The 25108-nt window shown below is 39.2% G+C and overlaps 1 protein-coding gene across 1 annotated transcript in view; it reads left to right on the forward strand.

Moving 5' to 3' along the window:
* CCDC141 (coiled-coil domain containing 141) overlaps window positions 1–25108 on the forward strand; it is a 258070-nt gene that overhangs the window by 106070 nt on the left and 126892 nt on the right. The gene's annotated exons all lie outside the window — the stretch shown is intronic.

The following is a 25108-nucleotide window of genomic DNA, read 5'->3' on the forward strand; positions in this document are numbered from 1 at the left end:
TTTGTTCTCCATCTAAACTCTTGCTATTCCCGCTCCATTGAGTTCTTCAGGGAACTGTGATGACGTAGTCTGTAGGGAGTTTCATGACTAACGGAGAAGTACCTCTCTGGTGGTTCAAATCCACTCATGACCTCATGGGAGAAAGTTGGGAAATCCCCTCAGTGTGTTTCAGCTATGAGTTTGTTCTGGCTCAACAACAATGAGAAAGAGGGGTGCATTGAGTTCTTCACTTTAGCTATTACAGCTTTCATACTTCACGTTAATTATTTTCCATACCTACTTATTCCTGCTCTAATTGTCGAATGTCCTTCCTTCTATCTTAAAGTATATTTTCTCATATATTAATTGTTTTATCTGACTGGTGTATCAAACTCACTTCCTCTGATTTTTATATTTCATTGTGTTACTTATGGTCATCAAATGTCACTTGTTCCTCTAAGCTAATAATATTCCCTTGACACTGTCAGGAACCCTTGAAAAACAAGGCATGTGGTTACTGCCAAGTCAGAACTAACTCATAGCTGACCCTCCAGAGTGTTTTCAGAGGCTGTAAATTTCATGAGAGGAGATTGCTCGTCTTTCTCCCATGGAGCAACTGGTGAGTTTGAACAGCCAGTCTTTGGGTTGGCAGTCCAATTCCTTTCCACTAGGCCACCAGACAAGATATGTTGTTGTATGCCATAAAGTCAGAACTGATCACTAGCTGACCCTCTAGCAGGTTTTCAGAGGCAGGAAATCACACAGAAGGGGACTGCCCATCTTTCTCCCACAGAGCAGCTGATAGATTTGAACTATATACCTTTGGTATTGCAGAGCGGCTTCTTACAACTAGACCACCAATGTACATTCTGGTGAACTATTCTCCCCTCTGAGTGAATTAAGAAGTACCACTGAGCCCAGAGAACTTCTTTTGCTATAATTACTCATAGTCATTTGCTGTCTGTCTTTTCACCCTAAGCACACACAAAAGAGGAGAGTACTTGAAGGACATCCCACTGAATGTGCTATGGACACTTTGTTCCACGAGCTCTTTGCCTTGGATGTGTTAGCTAGCATGGTAGAGCGTTGGAAAGGGCATGATAAGAATAAGTCAGGTTGCTTGCCATTCTTATATTAGCTATCCACTCTGTCAGATTCCAGTGTAACCATGATGTTTCTCTTCTCTGGTTGGGATGGAGTTAAGTCTATTTCCTACAATGTGAAAGTAGGCATAAAGATAAGCAATGGTCAGGCAATGGAGAGAGCAGACAGCACACTTAGAAAGTTCTTCCCTGGCGTATCTCCTTTTTGTGGCATCTACCCTTCTTTCATTCTAACTATGTACACATGATACTGAAACTCTAGTGCTTTTTGACTCTTCAAAGTTTGTGATCTTTAAAACTGCTGCCTTGAAAAGGCAAGAGTAACTCCATAAATGGAGGCTCAGTGAAAAACAAAGATGTCACAGGCCTGTCTTTTTTTAATAAAAAAAAAGTTATTAAGAATTTCAGGACAGTAACATCAGAGATTGAAGCCAAGAATGCCCTTGTTAGCTGCTGCTTAGTCAGTTCTGACTCACAGGGACCTGTTTACCATGAAATGAAACCCTACCCAGACTTAAGCCATACCCAGAGGCTGTTCGAACCCATAGTGCACCCACTGCGTCAGTCCATCTCAGTGGGAGTACTCACCTTTTCTTGTTGACTCTATTTCACCAAGCACACAACAGAGTCATTGATTTCACATGCAAGCAAGATTCTGCTGAAGATCATCCAAAAACGATTAGAACAGCACATCAGCAGAGAACTGCCGGAAGTCCAGGATGGGTTTAGAAGGGGTCGCGATACTAGGGATATCGTTGCTGATGTTAGATGGATCTTGGCTGAAAGCAGAGAATACCAGAAGAATGTCTATCTGTGTTTCATTGATTATGCAAAGGTATTTGACTGTGTGGATCATAACCAACTGTGGCTGACTCTGAGAAAAATGGGAATCCCAGAACATTTAATTGTGCTAATACGAAACCTATACTTGGACCAAGAGGCAGTAGTCAGAACAGAGCAGGGTAACACTGCATGGTTCAAAATTGGGAAGAGTGTATGCCAGGGATGCATCCTGTCTCCATACCTTTTCAACATGTATGCAGGGCAGATTATCCGAGAAGCTGGGCTCTATGAGGAGAATTGTGGCATCAGGATTGGTGGAAGGGCTATTAACAATCTCCGTTATGCAGATGACACAAGCCTGCTTGCTGAAACTGAGGAGGACCTCATGCACTTGCTGCGAAGGGTCAAGGACTGCAGCCTTCAGTATGGACTGAGGCTCAATGTCAAGAAGACAAAGATTCTCACCACTGGACCAATTAGCAGCATCAGGATGGATGACGAAGAGATTGAGATTGTTCACAGCTTCAGTTTGCTCGGCTCCACAGTCAACACTCTTGGCACCAGCAGTCAGGAAATCAAAAAGCGTATCGCGATGGGAAAATCTGCTGTTAGGGACCTCTCTAGAGTACTCAGGAGCAACAGTGTCTCTCTGGAGACTAAGGTGCGCCTGATACAGGCCATGGTATTTGCAATCGCTTGTTATGCATCAGAGAGTTGGACAATGACTAGGGAGGACAGAAGGAGAGTGGATGCTTTTGAGCTGTGGTGCTGGAGAAGGGTACTGAATGTACCCTGGACTGCCAGGAAAACAAACAGATTTATCTTGGAGAGGATTAAACCAAGCTACTCCTTGGAGGCAAGCATTCTGGGGCTTCCTCTGACATACTTTGGACATGTTGCCAGGAGGGACGGGTCCTTGGAGAGGGACATCATGCTTGGGAGGGTTGAGGGACAACGCAGGAGGGAAAGACCCCCTATGAGATGGATTGATTCGGTGACTGGGGTAATCGGGATGGGTGTGTCAAAGGCGGTGCGGTTGGCGCAGGATAGAGCAGGGTTTTGGGCTGTTGTGCATAGGGTCGCTATGAGTCAGAAACGACTCGACGGCACATAACAACAACAACAACATGGTGTCCTTATCTGCAGGCCTGTCTGCCCTGATAACATGCACAAAGCATGCAAGATGAAGTCTTGCTATTCTCAATTCTAAGGAGTATTCTGGCAATATTACTTTCATTTTGTCTATTCTTCTGGCAGTTCATGGTATATTAAAGATTCTTTGCTAACACCACAATGCAAGGGCAGACATTTTTTAAGTCTTATTTATTGTTGAGTTTTTACATGTATACGAGACAATTAAAAATACTATGGCTTGCAACAGGTTTGCCTTTGTCCACAAGGTGACATCTTTGCTTTTCAATCTTTCAAAGAGATTTTTTTTTATAACCAGTTTGTCCAATGCAATACATGGGTGGATTACTTAACTCTTAATTACATAGGTGTTTATTGTGGGTTCAAATAAAATTGAATCCTTGAGTATGTCAATATTTTTTCCCTTTATCATGATGCTGCTTATTTACCCCATTGTAGGGACTTTTGTTTTCTTTAAGCTTACTCATGGCTCTTGAGGCAATCCCTATTCATTATGACCCTCTGTAGGATCTCTGATACTGTAAATCATATCAGAATATTGTCTATCTTTCTTCCATGATACTGCTGATGGATTCGGACAACTAGAGATGGATAGAGGCACAACTGTCTACCGTTGATGCCACTTGAGCTCTCTTTCTGCATAAGGCTCTTCTAAATCAAGTACTCTGTTACAGTGATTAAAGTGCTCAGTGGCTAACCAAATGCTAGTTGTTCAACTAACTCTAATGACTGTTTCAGAGAAAAAGACATGCCTGTTTTCTTCCACAAAATTTTACAACATTGGGCCGCTTCTACTTCCTCTCATATAGGATTGCTAAGTTAGAATTGGCTTGGCATCAATGTTTTGCATTGTTTTGTTTTGTATGCTGTGATGGTACAGGCCCTGTTTTCAGAGTTTGTTTTACTGGAAGGATTCAACAGTCGTTGCTGGTTAGACATTTTCCACAGCCAAGTTAGTTTACCTCCTCTCACCTAGGTTAGCAGGTTTTCTATTTAAACAGACACCACCAGAATAGAGAAAGAGGAACGCTTATGCCACACTGTTCATGGTCCTATATTTTGAAGTCTTTATCCTCTTTCTCACTCAGAAGCAAATGCATTCCCAAAACAATAGAGTACTTGAAAGTTGAATATATAGTTATAACTAATGGGTTAGATGTATGTGGAAAAGAAAGCAGGTTCTGACTCTTGCTCTGCTACTCCACATACAATATAGAATACACATACTCAATATATATTATATAATATCTAATATACAACGTTCAATTCACTTAACTTCTCTGAGCCTCGTTCTCCATACTGAAAAGACAGGTTATGGCAACTCAATTACGAGATACATGGGAAAGCAAATATTAATATCTTTCTCTTCCTCAATCCAAACTACCAAATAATTTTCATCTGGGAGTTTTGTGGATTTGGTGTCTTGTTTTGTCTCCCCCTTTGTCCCCCAAGAATTCAATGTCTTCTTCTTGAGAAGGATTTTTTTTTATTTACATGTCCTTAAACAGGAAAAAGCAAATTACAGTTTTTACTTTTGTTTGGATGTGGGGATGTGGAGAAGTAGAGGAATGTTTCTTGCAAAGGTGATTTCACGCAGAAATGAAGCATCATGCTGGGGATTCATTAGTGAATCTCGTATAAATAATCTGGTAACACAGCGAATGCAGGTGTTTCTGCTACCCACAGCTAAACTGAACAGCAGGAAGCTGGTCGGTATGGCTTGTTAGTCTACTTGATAAGTTCTTTTTCAAAGAACTTTTAAAATGTCTGTCTTTTTTCACTGAAACTCAGTCAAAATAAGAAATACAACAATTTTTATTCCTATTAATAATTATAGTTGCCTTATTCAGCATGTATTGAAATAAATGTACTACAGAATATTTAATACAGGCTTTTTCCTGTAGTATTTGTAGTCAATTATACTTTATTTACTGAATAGGAAAAGCTATGTTCCTTTTACGTGTATAAAAGATGAACAGGAGGTGCATAACAAAGTGGACTGGGGAGATGAGGAGAGGGAGGAAATTGTGCAACAAGAAAGAATCTTTCTAAAAGGAAAAGCAAACTGGGATGGGTAGGGAGGAAAATGTGCAAAAATGAATGCTTGGAAAGCCAAGTTTTCTGTAAACTTTTATCAAAGTCTCAAAAAAATTTAAAAACATTTGAATTACAAACATGGATTATTATAAATCACTTTTTGGCTCAGAATCTTAAAGAATTTTAAATTGACTCATAAAGCAAGCTGATGCGTTAAAGCTTGAATTTAGCTCTTGGGGCTCGGGGTTAGTGGTAGGATATCTATGTGTTACCTTATTCGAAGAGGCACAATAATGTTTAACTAAAGATGCATTGATAATAATGGGCAACTGGAACGCAAAGGTTGGGAACAGGGAAGAAGCTTTTCTAGTAGCTGGAAAACAGGGACTCAGTGAGAGAAATAAGGCTGAAGAAAAAAATGATAGAATTCTGCACATTCAATGATTTATTCATTGCAAATACCTTTTATAAGAAACATAAACACAGGCTATACACATGGATTTCACCTGAGGGTATGCATAGGAATCAAATCTATTACATTTGTGGAAAGACTCACTGGAGAAGCTCAATATCAGCTGTGAAAGTCAGGCAGGGTGCTGATTGTGGGACAGACCACCAACTACTCATATGCAAGTTCAAGCTCAGGTTGAGGAAAATTAAATTAAGTCCACAGGAATCAAAATTTGACCTTAAGTCTGTCCCACTCAAATTTCAAAACCATCTCAGGAGCAGGTTTGAAGCATTGGGCACCAATGAGCGTAGACCAAATGAGCTCCGGGAGGATATCAAGAAAATCATCCATGAAGAATGCAAAAGATCATTACAAAGGCTGAAGAAGAAGAAAAGACCAAGATGGTTGTTAGATGAGACTCTAAATATTGCATTAGAGTGCGAAGAAGCCAAAGCTAAAGGAAGAAACCAAGAAATCCAAGAGCTGAACAGAAAATTTCAAAAGGCAGCTCAGGACAACAAAGAAAGATAAGTATAATGAAATGTGCAGAGAACTGGAGTCAGAAAATCAAAAGGGCCGAACTCGCTCAGTGTTTCTTAAGCTGAAGGAGTTGAACAACAAATTCAAGCCACGGGTGGCAATACTTAAGGATAATTTGGGTAGAATATTAAATGATCCAGGAAGTATCAAAATAAGATGGAAGGAGTAAACAGAGTCACTGCATCAGAAGAAATTGGCTGATATAGAAGAATTTCATGAAATTATATATGAGCAAGATCCTGTGGTGATGGAGGAAGTTCAAGATGTTCTGAAGGAATTGGCAAAAAACAAGGCTCCAGGAGTTGATGACATACCAATTGACTTATTTTAACAAACAGACACTGCCCTGGATGGACTCACTAAGTTGTGCCAACAAATCTGGAGGACAGCCAGCTGGCCAAAGGACTGGAAAAGATCGATATTTGTTCCCATTCCAAAGAAAGGTGGCCCAACAGAGTGTGGAAATTATCGAACAATATCATGAATATTACATGCAAGCAAGATTCTGCTGAAAATTATCCAAAAACATTTGGAGCATGAGTCAACAGAGAATTGGGAGATATGCAGACTGGATTTAGAAGAGATCGTGGTACTAAGGATATTATAATTAAGGTTAGATGGATCTTGGCAGAAAGCAGAGAATACCAGAAGAATGTCTACCTGTGCTTCATTGACTCTGCAAAGCCTTTTGACTGTGTGGATCACAACGAGCTATGGCTGATGCTGAGAAGAATGGGAATCCCAGAACATTTGATTGTGCTTATGCAAAACCTATACTTGGACCAAGAGGCAGTCATCAGAACAGAGCAAGGAGACTCTAAATGGTTCAAAATCAAGAAGGTGGTCCATCAGGGATGTATCTTGTCTCCATACCTTTTCAATCTGTGTGCAGAACAGATCAACCAAGACGCTGGGCTGTACGAGGAGGAATGTGGCATCAGGATTGGTGGAAGAGTCATCAACAACCTGCTTTATGCAGATGACACAACCCTGCTTGCTGACACTGAGGAAGACCTGAAGGGCTTGCTGCTTCAGCCTTCAATACGGATTGAAGCTCAACATCAAGAAAACAAAGATTCTCACCACTGGGTCAATTGGCAGCATAAGTATTGATGGTGAAGAAAATGAGATAGTTAACAGTTTTAGTTTACTTGGCTCCATAGTCAATACTCTTGGTAACAGCAGCCTGGAAACCAAAAGACTAATTGCATTGGGAAAGTCGGCTGTGAGGGACCTCTCAAGAGTACTAAGGAGCAATGACATCAGGCTGGAGCTCAAGGTGCCCCTGATCCAGGCTATAGTCTTTGCAATTACGTGATATGCATCAGAGAGTTAGACAGTGACTAGAGATGATAGAAAGATAATTGATGCTTTTGAGCTGTGATGCTGGAGAAGAGTGTTGAATATATTATGGACTGCTAGGAGAACAAACAGGTTTGTCCTGAAGAGGGTGAAACCGGGAGGAATGCTCCTTGGAGTCAAGGATTCAGAAGCTTCATCTGACATACTTTGGGCATTTTGCTAGGAGGAACTGGTCCTTGGAGAGGGACATCATGTATGGGGAAGTGGAGGGTGGCGCAGGAGAGGAAGACCCTCAATGAGATGGATCGATTCTGTGATTGGGGTGGTGGGAATGCGTGTGTCCGAGATGGCAAGGTTGGCACAGGATAGAATGGCATTTAGGGCTCTTGTACATAGGGTCGCTATGAGTCACAAGCTACTTGATGACACAACAACAACATTATATTTAAGAACTATGTAAGAACAATATATAAGAACTACATTTGAAAGCCATTTCATTCAGATCAAGCTATCTAGTTGTGCCATGAAGAGAATGTTTGGATCAGGAGTTTTCAACTTTGCACACTGGAATACAGTGGGTATTCTTTTTTTTTTGAAAAAAGAATTAATTGTGTATTTCATTCTTAGTAAGTCAATATAATTTGTTTGAGCATCATTTTTTTTTAATCCATTGCAAACTTTTAAAATACTGAAGAATGGGGTATTTGGTTTTGGTTTATAAAAAAATAAATCTGGTTTCCAGCTTCTTAAAAAATTGGGTGTTGTGGAATAACACATATGCAGAGAGACTCTTAGCTGAAGCCCTGCAATAATAGCTGCTCACTTAGAAATATTTAGTCACAGTCTACGCTGCTCTTCCTTCCTGCCCTACCTCACTCATGCACATTATGCACATATGTATTTCCTGTTAGCATTTGGAATTAAGACCCAATGTTATTGGCCATTGAGACACCATCCTCATGGAATAGTAATTTAAACTATCTGCATTTAAAACTATAACTTGGAAGTAATGTGAATGACACAAATGGAATGGAATGAAACTGAACCTTGGAAAAGTCACTAAGGGAACTACTAGAGTTTGAATGTGAATGACTTAAGGTGCTGCCTGATTTCTTCAGAGTTGGAGGTTATTAATCTCCATTTAGAAAGCTCAAAGGAGAGGCTCAAATGACACTGCTTGTTGCTGTTGTTGTGTAACCACTTGTTGTTGTGTTGTTGGGAACTGACCCATAGCTGTGGATTTTCAGAGGCAATTAATTGCATGGGAGGAGATTGTCTATTTTTTTTTCCCTCTGGAGCGGCTGGTGGATTCGAACCGCATACTTTTGCTTTGGCAGCACAGTTCCTTACCATTATGCCCCCAGAGCTCAAGAAAAGAGACTTAGACTCTTTAAATTCATGGTGCAGCTCCAACGCAGCAAGAGGAAGCTTGTGATAAATGCAGGCCCCATTCCTCCAAAGTCAGATTGTACATTTTAACAAGTTCCTGAAAATTTATATTCATGCTAAAATTGAGAAGTATCAGTTTAGAGGTTTTCTCATATCTGTGGCCTGTTTTCTCCTTTATTTTCATTGGTAACTATTTATTGTTTATAAAGTCTTTGATTAAAAATAACCTGTAATATGGGAGAGAAGCAAATGGGATCTGATGTATAGAAATATCACCTTCAATATTTTAATATAGTCAAGTTCACATTCCTCACCTTCAAGATTAAAACCATCTTCTGTGATGATGATCTAATCCGATTTTCCAAGTCATTGAAAATATATTCCAGTAGTTGCTGAGTGGTTTCATAAATTGAATTTGTGAGTTTGGTCCCAAGTTCTCTTCAAGAAATATTATTTGGTGATCTTTAAAAACTGCTGATATATAGGTCCTGTAGAAAAGCACCCCAGAAAGGGAAACCAGGTTTAAAGTTATGAAACTACGAGATAAGAAATGAAGACTAATCTGAATAATTTAAAAACATAGTTAACATCACTTGAATCAAGAAAAGAAAGTAACATTTTAAAAATGTTTATTATTTACTTTCCTAATTAAATGCTACATTCCAGTTTTGGAAAATTTAGGAAATACATAAACTAAACAAAAGGAAAGTAAATGTATACAGTGTGTGAGTGTGTGTATGAAAATGGAAAAGAGATATAAAACATACACAAAGTTGAGTGTTGCTAAATAAAAATAGTGCGTCTGTGTTTTTCAGGACATGTTTATATACAAAACTGTCTGGGCTATTTTGCACCACAACCAGCACTATATCATAAATATTCCCTAGTCTGTAAAAGTTTATGTATTTTAAAAGTGATTTACATAATACTTACCTGTGTATTTCCTAAAACACACACACACACCCCCCAACTGATACTTGGGTACTGTAGAAATGCTACCCAGAAAGAAAAACCAAATTTAAAGTTGTAAAATACTTTATAGTTGACTGTGGTTAGAAGTAGGGGACCCTAAGATGCATAAGATGCATAGTTCATCAAGAGTATAACAGGGAATGGAGGGATGGGGAGCTGCCGGGGTAGCGCTGGAGAAAGGATCTCGCATTCAGCCAGCCTCTTTAATTACTTCTGATATGATGCTGAGCAAGTTCCTTGTACATGTGGATTTGAGCTTCCTCTTTCATAAAGGATGAATAAAGGATGATATTTATACCTACCAACCTGTTAGGGTTGTAGGAAGAGATAAATGTGTTAACATATGAAGGTACTTAGGCACAATACACACACAAACACATACACGGAAGAAATCACTGTCAGTGAGTCAATTCTTTCTCAGAGTGACCCTCATCATGTTTCTGTAGCTTGTCAAGTGTGACAGCAGAAGTGACTTAGTGAACTTAAACTTCTAACCTTTCCATTAGCAGCCTGATTTAATACAGCTGTTGGCACCAGGGATACACGTATGAATAATGTGAATATGAATTTTGTATACAAATTTTTCAGTTAGGTAAAGCTTGTGATATAAAGTCTTTTAAAAAGATTTTAAGTCTCTGAAGATTGAGGACATGATTGTCCAAGTTTAGATATTGATTTTTTTGATGTTTTTATTTATTCCTAAATCAGTTACTCAGGCAGCTGAAGAAGAAAAGTATTTCAGTTTTCTGACTGTTCTTTTTGTTGCTGCTGTTCTTTTTTTTTTTTTTAAAGGAGGAAAATGCCTTCAGAAATAGCACGTATAAGTGCAAGATGACATATTATTAAAAGGGATGTGTGTGTGTGTGTGTGAGAGAGAGAGAGAGAGAGAAGGAGACAGAGACACAGTGTGTGTGTGTGTGTGTGTGTGTGTGTGTGTGTGTGTGTTGTGTGGGAGATGCTACCTAGTCGACCACAACTCCTGGTGACCCCGTGAACAGCAGACCAGAAGCTTACCATGTCCTGTGTTATCATTAATTAATTACAGTATTCCATTCCAGTGACTCCACTGAAAGTTACTTCTTCTGACCTAAGCCAAATATATCTTTGTTTGGATTGGTTTTAGGTTTCATTATTGTTGCCTTTTACTGCCAGTATCTTTATAAACCTGTTCTTAATTGTCTTTAGGGGTTACAAACATTAATGTTGAAATTTACAGATATGTTTTCTTACATTAAAAGTCAAAGACATTGCTGCTGAGTTGGAACCAACTCAAAGCTGACCCTCCAATGGGTTTTCTTTTTAGTCAGTAATAGATGGATGACACATAACAACAACAATATATGGAAACATTAAAAAACGCACAATAACATTTTTTGCGAGAATGAAGCAGAGACAGACAACATTAGAATTCTGTCACTTGTAATCACTTCTGGAACGTTGTGGGAATAAAGATGGCATTTCTGGTCAGCAAACTAGAGTTGTCTCTGTGGTACTTTTCTTACATCACTGACTTGAGCAAAGTGATCAGTTTGGGGCATCTTGTTTTCCGAAGTCCTTAATTTAGTTAGAAAAAAAATTAGAGGTAATCCTTTCAAGGAGAAGTTTTGGGGAACTCTGTGGGGACAGGCAGTCTGTGCTTGCCTCCCGGGTGGCTATGCATCAGAATTGACTGTCAACAGCAACAGGTTTGGGCTTGCATGGGCCTCTTAGCTGCTTTGGGTGAATATATATCAATATGCTGAGTCCTTATAAGCCTGATTTCCAGGTTATTGAAATATTTTTCAAGTGTTTCATTGGTCATATTGAATGATTTTCTCCTCATGGTCTATTCTGCTGTTTTGAATTTCTATTACATCTCAAATTTCGTCACTGAAAATGGGTTGGGGGGGAATTGTGAAAGCACACTAAACATATTGCTCCATTAAATCAGCTCACTTCATCTCTGATAATTACAAGGGAAATCTATATAATGAAGCCAAGTCTGTTTCTTTTTCATCTAATTTAAAAAATAAAGTGAGGCCCGAATCTGAAATGTCTCAAAGCAGAAATTAAGTGAGTCTCCAAACAGTAAAGACACCTGCATTAGTACATTTCAGTTCCTCTGTCTTCATTTCAGTGAATAATTTGTTTTACTTGTCTGATTTTTTTAATGAACTTTCCAATTAAAAGCAGATGTCATTTTTCACAGAACATAAATTAGAAACAATTTCATTACCAACAGGCACAATATGTATAAATAAAACTGAATTTGCCTGCGAGCATTGGGAAAAACTGCAAAATGATGGGACCTGTACACTGACAGCCTACTCTGGCTCAACTTGAGGGTTAATTTAAAGATTAGTGAGCCATAGGCTTGCATTTCCGGAAGAAATATTAATTTATAAAACCTCTTGGAAAGGCTTATGCCCATCTAAGCAGGGGCTGAGTTAAGCAAGCAAATAAAAAGATATTGTACTCTATGATTTAGTTTAGAATTATAATCTGAAACTATCTGTTGTCGCTTTGACTGCCATTTCCTCCTCGTCCCCGCTCATTCAGTTTAGCACGCTTAAGGAAACGTCCCCCCCCTTTCCCTTTATGTGCACTTTCTTCCATACTCTTCTCTCTTGTCTCCTTATTTTTTTAAAATCTTCTTTTCATCATTTTCCTACCTTGAAATAAAATTTGCTAGAGAGCATAGCTGTTTATAGTTACTATTCTTATAATTCATGGGAAATTCACTATCACATTAATAACAGTAAAATTGGGTCTCATTTTAAATAAATCCTCAGAAGGGATTTTATTAGGGTTTAACACAGACATGTCTCAAATTCTCTACAACATCCCTGTGTTATGATTAGTATTCATTTAGTGACTTATTCAATACTTTGACCTTAGATGTCCTTGACCGTTCTAATTTCAAGGCCTTTCTTTTCACCTCCCTTCAGCTTTTACATGGACAGACTTGGGTCCTTAGTGTCATTCAGAACTGTCCCCAGCACATCCTCCTTTCCTTTCTCTGTTTCCTGACCTTCCTCAATCACAGCATGCACCAAAGGGCTATCTGAATCAATTCAATCACCCATTCTCTAAGTTTCTTCCGAATTCTGAAAGGTGAAACAATTTACATAATTGTTCAGAATGGATCTATTTAAGATGTAAATTTTCTCTTAGTAATTAGCCTACTAAATTCTTTATCCATCATCTGTTAATCCCTTGTCCCATTCGCCATAACAACCAGTCCAATTAAAAACCAAAGCCAAGCAAGGCTTTAGCAAACTTCAAAGTCACTTAAACTATCCAAAGATTTTTTTCCTCCCCTTTGCTTGGACTTGTTGTCTCTTTCTTAATTCTCTCTTTTGCTTTCATTCCTACTCCAAGTTTAAGCAGCGAGCTCTGGTGAGCTAGTGGTAAGAAGGTGCTTTGCCAACCCAAAGGCAGTTCAAATTCACCAGTTGCTCAGTGGGAGAAGAGGACAGTTTCCTTTTGTGTGATTTACAGGTTTTGAAAACCTGCTGGGGATCAGCTACGTTGATTCTAGGGCACGCAACAACCACCACCAGCAGATTTAGGCTTTCAGCTGTGATTATAGATCCCACCACTCACATCTCTTTTTTGTGATAATGTGAATGGTTAATGCATAAGCCATTCATTGTTGTCATATGCTTCAAACTCACAGTGACCCTGTGAGCCCTGTCCTATCCTGCACCATTTTTATCATTCCTGACACACTTTAGCCTCTCTCCACTGTTACTGTACCAGCCAGCTCGTTGAGCGTCTTCCTTGCTTTTGCTGACTTTTCTAACAATGATATCCCTTTCCAAGTACTGTTGTTGTTGTGTGCTATGGAGTTGGAACCAACTCATAGCTGACCCTCCAGCAGGTTTTCAGAAGTGATAAATTGCTCATCATCCTCTCTTAAAATGTGTTAAATAGGTGGCGTTGGAGAATAAAAACGGAAGAACATATTTAATGTTTGACAAGCAGAAAGAACTAAAAAACAAACAAACAAAAATACCAATAAACAAAAAAATAACCAAATTCAAGCCTCAAATTGCAATATTGAATATGCTATGGGCAAAATCCTGAATAATCCAAATGGAGATAATACACAGAGTGCAGCACTGAAAAGAAGTGGTCAACACTGAAGTGTTTCAAGAAGAAGCATGTGATAAAGAGCCAATGGTGATGAAAGAAGAAATTCAAGTTGCTTGGAAGATATTGGCAAAAGAGAAGGTCCCAGGAATTGATGGCATACCAACTTGACATATTTCAAGTAACAAATGCCGTCCTGGGCCTGCTTACTAGTCTGTGCCAGGTATTGTGGAAGACAGCTATTTGGCGAACTGTCTAGAAGAGATACATATTTGTTCCCATTTCCAAGAAAGGAGGTCCTACAGAATGTGGGCATTATTGAACAGTATCATTAATATCACATGCAAGCAAAATATTGCTTAAGATCATAAACAACAGCCAGAACAATGTCTATCTGTGTTTCATTGATTTTGCAAAGGCGTTTGACTGTGTGGATCATAACAAACTGTGGCTGACTCTGAGAAGAATGGGAATCCCAGAACACATGACCGCTCTAATGCAAAACCTATACTTGGACCAAGAGGCAGTCATTAGAAAAGAGCAAGGAAAAACTGCATGGTTCAAAATTGGGAAAGGCGTATGCCAGGGATGTGTCTTATTTCTATACCTTTTCAACCTATATGCAGAACAGATTATCTGAGAGGCAGGGCTCTATGAGGAGAAGTGTGGCATCAGGATTGGTAGAAGATATATCAACAATCTGCGTCATGCAGATGACACAACCCTGCTTGCTGAAACTGAGGAGGACCTGAAATGCTTGCTACAGAAGGTCAAGGACTGCAGTCTTCAGTATGGATTGAGGCTCAATGTCAAGAAGACAAAGATTCTTACCACTGGACCAATTGGCAGCATCAGGATGGATGGCGAAGAGATTGAGATTGTTAACAACTTTAGTCTGCTTGGCTCCACGGTCAACACTCTTGGCACCAGTAGCCAGGAATTAAAAAAACATATTACGATGTGAAAGTCTGCTATTAGGGACCTCTCTAAAGTACTGAAGAGTAATGGTGTCACTCTGGAGACTAAGGTGTGTCTGATACAGGCCATGGTCTTTGTAATCACTTGTTATGCATCAGAGAGTTGGACAATGACCAAGGAGGATAGAAGGAGAATTGATGCCTTTGAGCTGTGGTGCTGGAGAAGTGTATTGAATGTACCGTGGACTGCCAAGAAAACAAACAGATTCATCCTGGAGAGGGTTAACCAGGCTGTTCCTTGGAAGCAAGGATTCTGAGGCTTCGTCTGCCATACTTTGGACATGTTGTAAGGAGGGAGAGGTCCTTGGAGAGGGAGATTATGCTTGGGAGGGTGGAGCGATGGTGCAGGAGGGGAAGACCCTCTATGAGGTGGATTGATTCAGTGACTGGGGTAATTGGGATGGGTGTGTCAGAGGCAGTGAGATTGGCACAGGATAGAGCAGGGTTTAGGACTGTTGTACATAGGGTCACTATGAGTCGCAAGTGACTCGACAACACATAACAACAACAACAGGACAGTACTTTAGAAGAGAATACCATAAATTCAAGCAGAGCACCAGAGATGTGTGGTTGTTGATGTTGAATCTTGGCAGAAATTAAAAAATACGAGAAGAAGGCCTATTTGTGTCTTATTTGCTATACAGAGGCATTTAACTGTGTGGACCACAATAAGCTGTGACTAACATTGAGAGGAATGGAAATCCTAGAACACTTAGTTGTGCTTATAAGACCATTATTATAGAATGAGTATAAGGATCCAGGAGGGGTGGGAGAGGCTAGAAGCAGAGGGATGTGGATGCACAGGGGGAAGAGGGGATTACTCATTGGTTTGTACAATTTGAAGGGTGGGGGTGGTAAGGGAAATTGAAAGAATTTGTTCAAATTTGTATAAGAATTCTGTAAATAAACTAGTTTAAAAATACATTTTAAAAAACCCCAAAACACAAAAAAAACCCCTATATCTAGACCAAGGAGTTATCATCCCAACAGAACAAGGGGACTCTGCATGGTTTAAAAAAAAGAAAAGTAAGTGTTAGGCTGTATCCTTTCTCCATATTCATTCAAATTGTATGCTAAGAAAATAATCCCAGAAGCTGGACACTTTGAAGAAGAATATTGCATCAGGATTAGAGGAATACTCATCAGCAACCCATGTTATACAGATGGCACAATCTTGCTTGCTCAGAGTGAGGAGAATTGGAAGCCCTTTACACAGAAAATCAAGGACTACAATCTTCACTATGGATTGTATCTCAACATTAAGAAGACAAACAAGAGCTCCTTTAACTGACTGTTGTGGAGTCAGTTCCACCTCAGAGAAATAGGAGGAGATTTGCCCTATAGGGTTTACTGGGCTTTAACTCTTCATGGAAGAAGACTGCCTTATCTGTCTCCCCTGGTGTAAGTGGTTGGTTCAAATCATACCGACCTTTCAGCTAATGGCCTAATGTTTAACTCACTGCACCACCAGGGTCCCAAGTGTGCCTTTAAAAAGTACTACATAATAAATTTTAGATTATCAACATTCAGTGTAGGAGAGTTATAAAATGTCCAGCCCAGGCTCGTTTGCTGCTGGCTAACAATTCCTTGAGTGTGAAATGAGAATTGTGTGATAAAACTTAGTTTTGAGCTGAAAACCATTAACTGGAGGAGGATGAGTTGAAGAACCTGGAGCCTTGACTAGGTTTTATGAGAAGACAAGTCATTTGTCTTACACCATTTGAAATAAGGGGTTTCCCCACCTGTAGTAACAATCAAGCATATGATTATTATAAAGATGGTTATAATATGTTTAGAAGGGAAGCTAACAATAAGTAGATAGAAAAGTTTGGGAAAGAAAATTCTGGTCACATTCTAACCTTCTAGTGGCTTAAAAAATTTTTTTTAAACATTCTGCTCTCCTTTTCATCAATGGCTCCTTTGCTTGAGGACAATGATGTGAAAAAAGCACAAAGAAAAAAAAATAGTAGGATTTTTCTTTATGATTTGAGACCAGTGAGGGCCAACTTTGGATTTAGGACTGTTTGCAACTCATGATGGTCTAGCACATTCATCATTCCAAGAATAAAAGGGCAAACATTTGATCTGTCACTTAGTCTTCTACAGTGTAGCACAAGAGAGTGAATGAAATAGTTTGTAAAAAGGAACTTAGATTTCAGAATAATAAATACAGTTCTTTACTATCCACAGAGTCAAAGTAGTTGAAAGTTTCAAGGTAAAGTAATTAATATATAATCTATCCTTCTATTTATTGATGTGGCTGGATGCACACAGGCTGTTCTGTATATTATCACTAGTCAGTAAGTATTTTAAAATGTTTTAAGTGAATGATTCTAGCATAAGTACTATTTGCTTGTTCCTGACTACAGATAAAATGCTTCAGATTTTTAAAATTACATATTCATCCACACTACCAATAAGAATTTTTGACTCAGGTGAACAGGAATAAGCCTGGGCAAGTTTTTTAAAATTTTCCAAATGTTAATCAGATTTAAAAACCATTACTTGGAGGACAACTACTGGAAGAAATCTATATTTGTTCTCATTCTCAAGAAAAGGTGATCCTACAGAATGTGAAAATTACAGTACAATATCACAGGCAAGCAATATCTTGATGAAGATTATTAAAAAAAAAAAAATTAACACAGTACCTTGACAGAGAACTGCCAGAAATACAACATGGATTTAGAAGAAGCTGTGGCGAAGGCTGCATTGCAGTGCGGACGTGGGGGAAGGATTGTATAATAATGAAAACATTTTTCTTTTACTTCTCAAAGAGAAGAGCTAACTGGGGGGATGGTTAGGCAGGGAGAAAAGTGCAACAGTGAATGTATGGAAATCCAGTCTCTGTAAACTTTCATTAAAATTAATAATTTTTTTAAAAGGGGAACAGGAATGGGATAATTGGCATCTTCTAAATTAGCTGTGGTTGATATATGAAGTAAAAATTGCTCTAGAGGTATGCTATCTTAAAATATTAAAATAATTTTGGGGGAAAAAGCAGAAGCTGTGGAACTAGGGATATCATTGCTACTGTCAGATGGATCATGAAAGTACAGAGTACCAGAAAGATGTCTATTTGTGTTTTATTGACTATGCAAAGGCAGTTGACTGTGTGGACAGTTGACTGTGTGTATTACAACAAATTACAGCTAACATTGGGGAAAATGGTAATCTCAGAATACCTGATAGTGCTCATGTGAAACCTATATCTACACTAGGAATCTGTCATCCAAACAGAGCAAGGAAACACTGCATGGTTGAAAATCAAGAAAGGAGTGTGTTAGAGATTAGATCTTTCTCTGCCGAAGGTCAAAGCCTGCAGCCTTCAATATGTATTAGATCTCAGCATCAAGAAAACAAAGATCCTCACCACCAAACCAATAGGCAGTATCATGACAGATGGAGAAAGGATTGAGGTTAATAATTTCATCTTTCTTGGATCTACAATCAACATTCTTGGTACCAGCAGTCAGGACTGAGGGTGACAGAAGAATTAATGTTTGTGTTTTGGTGCTGGAGAAGAGTATTGGGCATACCATCGACTGCTAAGAGAATAAGCATGTCTTTCCTGGAGAGAGTGAAACCACATTACTCCTTGGAGGAAAGAATTTTGAAGCTCCATCTGACATACTTCGGGCATGTTTCCAGAAGGGACCATTCCTTGAAAAAGGGCATCATGCTTGGAAGGGTAGAGAGATAGCGCAAGAAAGAAAGACCCTAGATGAAATGGAGTGACTAAGGGATTGGGGTCAGGTGAGTCTGACATAGTATCCTGGCTCAGGCTAGGGAAAGATTCAGAGCCATTTTTCATAGGGTCGCTATGAGCCAAAATCAACTCAGTGGTACATAACATCACTGTAATCTAAATGTTGTTCATTGTGAGTACAAGATATATGACCCAACCCTTCCTAAACATGAAAACTTAGTAAGTGCTTCCCATAGTTCAATTATCTGTTGGGATCCTGAATGAAGATGTCTCTAATTAAAATCACTGGAAAATGCGAAAGGAAGTCCTTTAAGGATATTAATATAAAATGAGACCTCTTATCTAGCTAATGTGGCTAATCAATCTGATTGTGGAGAAATTGTGTTAGATGAAAATGTTTTTTTGGTCAACTGGATTTTTATTAATTTTGGATTAGAAATGGATATGCCAACCTTACTATTGAATTATATGAAAATATAATTAAAAAGAAATCTAAGGAAAACAAGGATAAAACCTTAAGGGACAAAAATTATACTTAGATTTCCCAAATCGTGGAAAAATCTTTCCCAAATTTCCCATGCCATTAAATATTTATCTAAAAACTCTGTGAGCTAAAGAATTAAAAAGAATGCATTCTGTTCCAGACAATGTTTGAAGATTTGTTTTGAAGCATAGTTATTTTATTTTTAAAATCCATTTACTTAATAATCGACCACAAGTACCATATTCTATGCCGCTAAATTATTGGCTCCAACCAGTGACCAAACAGTAAATACAGTAAGAGAAACTTTCAGGGCATACTTTTTGTTTTTCTGCATTCATTTTGAGTATTTGAAGGGTTCATGAGAAAAAATCAGTAACTATTATTCAAAATAATATTTGTCATTCCAGTCCAGGCGAAGTTCATGTACAGCCACTGCTTGAATTTGGAAATGCCTAACCCCCAGGAATTTGAAACACAGCCAATTTGTTGTTTAGTTTACAGAATGATTGTTAGGGAAGCAGAAGCTAGGGTAAAGAGGTGTTGGCTGTCATTTCACTGCAGGAAAAAAAGAAAAAAATTAAAGCTCAGAAAAGCAAAATGCCCTGCCTGAAGCCACTTAACGAGGTTTGAATATTTCTAACCCCAGGTCCTTGTTTTACCCACCAGCTCTCCTTGACTTCATAGCCTTGAGTCTCTGTCTGATGTTGATAGGCCACTTTGTTTCATCTCTAAGCCACATACATACTCACAGTTCTTCCTGTTGCAATTGATGCCCTTGCTGGAATGCATCCCAGAGAGGGCAAAGTTCCTATGTCCTGTGGAAATGGAACTCTACACGCATCCAGGAGTGTGATGAAAACTTCTCTGGGACACCCTTGTGTTTGCACAGGCCAGCATAGAGATTGCCAGGAAGGGACCGGAGGGGGCCCTGTGACCTGGAATGCAAGCCATCTATACGTGGATTGCAGCTTTTAATGGGCTCACTGCCATACTTCATAAGCAAAAACAGTTCTCTAAAACAAAAACAAAAACAAAAAAACCCTGCTCAAAGCAAACTTTCATATATTCTCTGATTAAAATTGTCAGGTTTGTTTTGTTTGCACCATCTGCTAACGCAATCGTATAAAATTCCATGATCTTGTGTCAATGAGTTCATTCTCCCTGGTGATAAACCAAATGCTAGTTGTAGGAACAGAACAAGAAATGGACTGTGTCTAATGAGATGGCCTAAGAATTAACTGTGCTCCTTGAACTGTTCATGAACTCAACACAAGCATCTACCAGACCTATAATATCCACAACTGTAGTTTTTTAATAGTTTGAAAATACATTTTCTATTGCTTCTCATGTATCTTCTCCCATTTAAAAATTCCATTTTGAAGTCAAGTTTATAATGAAAATAATTTACCACATGATGTTGGGCCATTAAGTTCTCTCATCCACAGAGAAGTTTTTAGGTGAATTAAAGCTTATGAAACACAATGATTATTGTTGGGGTTTTTTCCTTTTCAATGGGAATAGCTAAAATTTATTATTCTAAAATATACTTTTATGCCTATCCACAGCTTCATTTAAAGAGCTAACCTGAGATTGGGGGAAAAACCTCACAAAAACTAAACAACTAAGAAGAAGAAATAATTTTTTACTTCTTGTCTATCAGTGCTAATCCTCTTAAAAGCAATCTTTCAATCAAGAGAAGCTCAATTTTCTCAGCAAATAGAATTGTGAAAGGTGGAGTTTAGGAGGGATAAGACTGTGAGAGGAACATGAAAAAGATGGGGCGACCCATGGAGAATTCCCAGGCCTGGAACACACAGCGCCACCCACCTTTATTGAGTCAGAGCCGTGCATGCATCTCTTGCCAGATTGAAAAGCCAAGAAAGTGACAGATTTTCTTTTTCTGCTAGAGACAAGTACTTTTGGATATTTTACTGCAAAGTGACTGAAACCCCATTAGAAGCTTTGCATTTAGCAAGCAGGTAGGAATAACTTGGAGAAAACGGATCAGATTGTTTCCATTGACTTCTTCCAACCTTGACAGCAATGACAACTTTATCTATAGCTTTAGATATTGTTTTTGTTGTTGTTGTTGCTGTTGTTGTTATCAGCCATTGAGTAGGAACAGAGTCATGTCTAACTGGTCAGTGGGTTTTTAGAGGCTATAAATAGCATGGGAGGAGATTTGCTATCTTAGACAGCTAGACAGCTAGCTGTAGATAGAGATCAATGACAATAGCTATAGATAATATATTGTTGTTATTGTCGTTTGCTGTTGAGTTGGAATAGACCCATAGCTGACCCTCAAGTGAGTGTTCAGAGATAGGAAATCAAATGGGAGGAGCTTCCTCATCCTTCTCCAGAGGAGCACATACTGGATTCAAACCATATGCCTTTGAGATTGTAGCACAGGCCATCAGAATGTATCTATAGCTATCTGTATGTGTCTGTTATTATGTACTGTTACATCAACTGTGATTCTGAAATCCTATAAACAACATATGTGAACTCTTCCCTATTCTAAGATATCTAGGTCTCTGTATCTTCTTATTGTTGTTCTGTGCCATCAAGTCGCCTGCATAGCTACTCTATGTCCAACAACTTTAAACTCTGCTCTACCCTGTGCCAATCTCAGTGTCTCTGACACACCTACCCTGATTACCCCAGTCACTGAATCAATCCACCTCATTGAGGGTCTTCCCCTCCTGTGCTGTCCCTCCACCCTCCCAAGCATGATGTCCCTCTCCAAGGACCTGTCCCTCCTTACAACATGTCCAAAGTATGTCAGATGAAGCCCCAGAATCCTTGCCTCCAAGGAGTAGCCTGGCTTAACCCTCTCCAGGATGAATCTGTTTGGTTTCTTGGCAGTCCAGGGTACACTCAATACTCTTCTCTGGCACCACAGCTCAAAAGCATCAATTCTCCTTCTATCCTCCTTGGTTATTGTCCAACTCTCTGATGCATAACAAGTGATTGCAAAGACCATGGCCTTTATCAAGCGCACCTTAGTCTCCAGAGAGACACTGTTGCTATTGAGTACTTTAGAGAGGTCCCTAATAGCAGACTTTCCCATCGCAATACGTTTTTATAATTTCCTGGCTACTGGTGCCAAGAGTGTTGACCATGGAGCCAAGCAAACTGAAGCCGTGAATAATCTCAATCTCTTCACCATCCATCCTGATGCTACCAATTGGTCCAGTGGTGAGAATCTTTGTCTTATTGACATTAAACCTCAGTCCATACTGAATGCTGCAGTGATAGGAAGACTCAATATTGTGAAAATGACAATCCTACCAAAAGCAATCTACATGTCAATGCAATCCCAATATAGATACAAATTCATTTTTGAAGATCGAATGGGAAATTGTCAAGTTTATTTGGAGAGGCAAGAGACTTAAAATAAGCAAAACACTTATGAAGAACAAAAATGAAGTGTGAGGCATTCCACCCCCTGACTTCAAAACCTACTACATAGTTGTAGTAACCAAAATAACATGGTACTAGTACAATGACAGGCACATAGATCAATAGAATAGAATTAAGAACCCAGAAATGGGCCCATCTATCTATGGTCAACTGATATTCAACAAGGAAATAAAACCTATCAAGTGGGGAAATGACAACCTCTTCAACAAATGGTGCTGACAAAACTGAACTGTTAACTGCAGAAAGTGGAAACAAGGATCCACATCTCACACCATATTCAAAAATCAACTAAAGATGGATCAAAGACCTGGGATAAAGCCCCAAACCATAAAGTTCATAAGAGTCAAACTGGGATCAAGCTTAGAAGGCCAAATGCAGACAGAAATGCACAATCTAAAGAGGATAAAATTGATAAATGGAACCTTCTAAAGATTAAATCTCTGGGCTCATCAACAATTTTTTCATACAGCGTGGGAAAAAAAACACCCCAAAACCCACAACCTACTAACTGGGAACAAACATTTGACAATACCATCTCAGACAAGGATCTCATAACGAAAGTTTATAGAATCCTACAGGAACTCCAAAAGAAAGGGACTGATAATCCAAATACAGAATGGGCAAGAGACATGGAAAGACTTTTCAAATAAGAGGAAACTTGGGTGGTCAGCAGACAGATGAAGAAATGCCCAAAATCACTAGCAATAAGAGATGGAAATCAAAACCACAATGAGGTACCATTTTACCCCAGTAGCAGTGCCCAAGTTTAGCAAGACAGCAAGCAATACATGTTGGAGAAGATATGGCAAGATAGGAACTGTTATACATTGTTGGTGGCATTGTAAAATGGTACAACTACTTTGGAAGGCAGGTTGGTGTTTCCTCAAAAAAGCTGAATACAGAAATTCCATATGACCCAGCTATCCCACTGCTTGGAATGTACCCTGAGAAAATGAGAACAGAGACACAAACAGAGACTTGTACACCAATGTTCATAGCAGGGTTATTTACTATACATAGCAAGCACATGGAAACAGCCCAAATGTCCAACCACAACAAAATGAATAGAGAAGTTATGGTACATTCACACAATGGAATACTCTGTAGCACGCAGGAGCACTGAATTTGTGAATTACTATCTAACTTGGCAGGGACTGGAGAGCATTATAGTTAGTAAACTAAGTCTCATAAAGACAAATGCTGTACGAGACTATTATTGTAGAGCAAGTATGAGGATCTAAGGAGGTGAGGGAGAGCAGAAGAGTGAGGATGCGCAGGGGCTGGAGGATTAACCATAAGGTCATACACTTTGATGGGGGGAGGGAAGGGTAGATAAAGGATTGGGCAAATATCTGGTGTGAAAAACAATGTATACAAACTTTTTAAGTAACCCATTATAAACAAAAATTTTAAAGAAACAAACTGTGAACCTTGTTTGCCAAAAATGAGGACTTCAACTTGCTACAGAAGATCGAACACTACAGCCTTCAATATGGATTACATCTCAAAGCCAAGAAAATATTCACCACTGGGCTAACAAGAAATGCCATAATAGAGAAAGGATTGAAGCTGTCAGGGACGTCATCTTACTTGGATCCTCAATCAATACACTAGGTACCAGCAGTCAGAAGATCAAGAGACATATTGCACTGGGAAAATCTGTAGTGAGGGACCTCTCCACATTACTATGGAGCAAAGATGTGTTTGAGGACTAAGGAACACTTGATTCAGACCATCGTATTTTCATTCACTTGCTAGTCAGTTGGGAGCTGGACAATTTATAAGCATGACAGAAAAAAAATTGATGCTTTTGAACTGTGGTGTTGGAGAAGAGTCCTAAATACCTCATGCACTGCCATAAGAGCAAACAGATATGTCTTGGGCAAAGAGCAGCCAGAGTACTCCTTGGAGGCAAGGATGGCGAAGTTTCACCTTGAAACCTTGGGGCATGTTGTTGTTAGGAGACAAAAAGATCTGAGAAGATCTGAACCCTGTCCTATCCTGTGCCATCTTCATACTTCCTGACACATTAGAACCCATTGTGGCAGTCACTGTGGCAGTCCACCTGGTTGAAGGTCTTCCTTCCTCTCCTTCACTGACCCTCCACTCTTCCCACCATCATGACCCTGTCTATGGATTAGCTCCTCCTAGCAACATGCCCGAAGTATGTGAGGCAAAGCCTCATCATTTTTGTCTCCAAAGAGCACTATGGTTTCACCCTCTCCAAAACGTATCTATTCATTCTCTTGGCTGTCCATGGGAGGTTGAGTGCTCTTCTCAAAGAGCTCTTCACAGCTCTAAGGTGTCAATTCTTTTTCTGTCATTACTATTCGCTGTTCAGCTCTCAGATGCATAGCAAGGGATCAAAAAGACCATGGCCTAAATCAGAAACACCTTAGTCCTCAAACTGATATCATTACTCCTCAATAGTTTAAAGAGCTCCCTAACTTCAGATTTTCCCAGTGCAATGTGTCTCCTGCTTTCCTGACTGCTGGTCCCAAAGGTGTTCATTATGGATCCAAGCAAAATGAAGGCTGTTGACAGCGTCTTTCTCCTCTCCATCCATTATGATGTCTCCTGTTGGTCCAGTGGTAAGAAGCTTTGTTTTCTTGACATGGAGATACAATCCATATTGAAGGCTGCATTGCTTGATCTTCTGCAACAAATGCTTCAACTCCTCTTCACTTTCAGCAAGCAAGGTTGGTTGTGTTATCTGCAATGAAATGAATGAAA

Source organism: Elephantulus edwardii, unplaced genomic scaffold, assembly GCF_000299155.1.
Source record: "Elephantulus edwardii isolate Elephantulus edwardi_28Jun2011 unplaced genomic scaffold, EleEdw1.0 scaffold00001, whole genome shotgun sequence".
Lineage (NCBI taxonomy): Eukaryota > Metazoa > Chordata > Mammalia > Macroscelidea > Macroscelididae > Elephantulus > Elephantulus edwardii.